Source organism: Aplysia californica, unplaced genomic scaffold (genome assembly GCF_000002075.1).
Source record: "Aplysia californica isolate F4 #8 unplaced genomic scaffold, AplCal3.0 scaffold00405, whole genome shotgun sequence".
Taxonomy (NCBI): domain Eukaryota; kingdom Metazoa; phylum Mollusca; class Gastropoda; order Aplysiida; family Aplysiidae; genus Aplysia; species Aplysia californica.
In genome coordinates this window covers 536341-539361 of record NW_004797675.1, presented here as the reverse complement: position 1 = coordinate 539361, position 3021 = coordinate 536341, and positions in this window count along the sequence as shown.

The following is a 3021-nucleotide window of genomic DNA, read 5'->3' as shown; positions in this document are numbered from 1 at the left end:
CACACATTCTCTGTCCCTCTCGCTATATCTCGGTTTCGCAATCTGTCTTATACACACACGAGTATCCACACACACACACACACATACACACACACACACACACACACATACACACACACACACACACACGCACACACACACGCACACACACACGCACACACACACATTCTCTCTCTCTTTCTCTCCCTCTCTTTCTCTCTGCCTCTTCCTCTATTCATATATGTAAATGAGCGCTATGGGGGAGAGAGGGGGTGCATCCCATGACTCCTTGTCTATTAATGTTGGTGCTCTCGTGGGTGTGATTGTCTTGTTTTCTATTCTCCTGTTATACCTTTTTTTCGAGTTTTCCTTTATCCATCATTTTGCTTTACAGTTTTGTTTTAATCAGCACACACACACACACACACATACACACACACACACACACACACACACACACACACACACACAAACACACACACCCACACACACACACTCTCACACTCACACACACATACATACGTACATATACATACATAACACACAGATATACTCTCTTCCCCTCTCTCATAAACACATACACACACATATACTTTCTCTCTCTCTCTCTCTCTCTCTCTCTCTCTCTCTCTCTCTCTCTCTCTCTCTCTCTCTTTCTCTTTCTCTCAGCGTCATAGAGTTGCAAAAGACAAAAACCTTTTATGTACCTCTGTAGTGCTTATACATCTTGGTATCTATAGAGTCCAGTGTTTTGGGGGGTTTTCTTTACTGCATGCAGCCGCCCGTGTGGAGCTTTGTTGCTTCTTTCCCCCTGAATACAGAGATGACAAATTGTTTACAGATCTCCAAGACTGTGTAAAAGCTTTTTTTAGTTACAAATCCTTTCCCTCTCGATTCCAGGGAACAACAAATAAAGGGCAACGTTGTTGTTGACATTGGTATTAAAGGCCAATGTACGAGAAATGGCTGGAGTGGTTAGTTTAGTGACGAACGGTAGAGTCAACGGATGTAAACGCGCGATTTAAGTAAGAAGCGTGGGTAGTTGGCGGGTGTTCCTTCTTTCATGTCAGACATCCATTGACGTTAACTCTACACTTCTACTTTTCTTTGCATATCACTCTCTAGCGCAGCATCCCCTCTAATCTTCGGCTCCTACTTAGCCCAAATTGTGTTGCAAGTGGAGTGTAAAACTCGTACTGAAAGTAAAAGGTTACGAAGAAAAAGCAAAGAACGGGTAGTGTGACAAAACAAAAGATGCGTGTTCAGTGACCCGGGGTTAACTCCCCCCCCCCCCCCTTTTTTTTTTTTTGGTGTCGTCTGTTACGTAAGAAGTTTTGTAGGGACTCTCGCTTGTCTTCTGCTCCCCCTTGCTTCCGTGTTAAGTGGGGCGTGGGACGGCCGATGTGTTGCTTACCTTCCCTCGTCTCGTGGTAGTCTCTTCCCCCCCACCACCCATCTTTTATCATCATGCACTTTCCCTGCAGTAAAGAAGAAGAAAAAAACCCCGGAATCTTATGTTTGCTTTTTATTTACCCCCTTTTTTTTAAACCGTCTCAGACTGTCAGACAGTTTATTTTTAGCGCTGACGCGCTATGATTATTTCGTCGCAGTCTCTTCTTTTCGTTTTGTCGTCGTAACGTTTAGTGCTGCTTTGGCTTTGTAAAAGTCGGATTCTTTTCTTTTTGTGTTTTCTTGTCTAGTCTTGTCTTCTTCCCCTGCGAGTTAGTTGGAATAACTATATAGTTGTGGAGGATGATCTAGGAGGAAGGTGGTTGCTGGCTCACTTACGTTGTTGGCCTCTTGTGTTGTTCTCGAGTTGGTTCGACCACTTACCACTTAGCATTTCTCGGAGTTGGATAGTGGCTCTGTGACCCTGGTGGCACTTCCCGGATTTTTTTTTTGTTGCTATGGGAGACGAGGCGTAGACTCGTTTCTGTATCTGGGACTTGTGAGCAAAATTGGTGGACAAAAATTGATGTAGTATGTACTTTTGCTGTCGTTTAATGTATGTGTATTTTTTGCTGTCATTGATGAAATGTGCATGATATTTTTTGCCACGGCTTGCAAGGTTTCATGTGAAGCGTATTTGGTTAAAGAACTTTGTTTTCTGTGAGAGGGTGGTTGTAGGGTGTCTCTGGTTGATCCTGCTTCTTTGCTTTCATTCTTTTATGTAAACCAGATTCTTTAAGAAATATATTCGAGTTCCTGTCTTCTCTTTTGTTCATGAAAAAGTCATACTAGTAGCCATGCCTCCTTCACTGACTTCTGTGTCGTTTCCCTTTCAACCATAATATACTTTTTGCTGACATTTCTCTACCTCAGAATGACTAAGTTCTAACTGACATTTTTGGCTGTTTTGAGTTACAGTTACTAAGACCATGCGGTCAGAAAACAAATGTTCTATTTGTTCCATCAAAATCGTAAGATTATTCTGAGTCGTTATCAAAATATTCAAAGAATTGCATTTGAAAAAGCTTGACATGATGTGACACTCAAAAGTCTCTGACGTCGAATTTCTCAAAACTAGGTACTGCGCTGTTAGAGCTTCGTAATTCTGAGGTAGCAATTAGTCTTTGTTTGAACCGACTTATGATAATGTAGTATTGCGTGCCATTTACAAGCTTTGCCATCTCAGACAAAAGACTCTTGTTTGACTCCAGTGTGGGGAGAATTTTAATCAAGTACTCTTACCTTGGTGGTCTTTCTGCTGGGATGTTGTTTTCCCTCTCAGCTCTGGTTGGCCCTGACAGGCAGGAGACTAGGTCAAAGCCGGCCTCCTAAATGGTCGAAGTTGTATATGTGGAGGTGTGAGAACGCCTTAGAAGGAGAAAAAACCCAAAACAAAACAAAAAACTAAATACAAAACAGCTGTTTCTAGTTGGTGGTTGGCGGGTGCTGCAGTGTAGTTTGCTCCTTCTTTCCTATCAAGCGTCTATCTTCCTTATCTCCCCTTTTTTAAAAATGTTTGTTTCTCTCTTGTAACACCTCTAATCTTCGGCGCTTGTATGACCTTATGCAGTTGTGAGGGCAGTTGAACCTCTA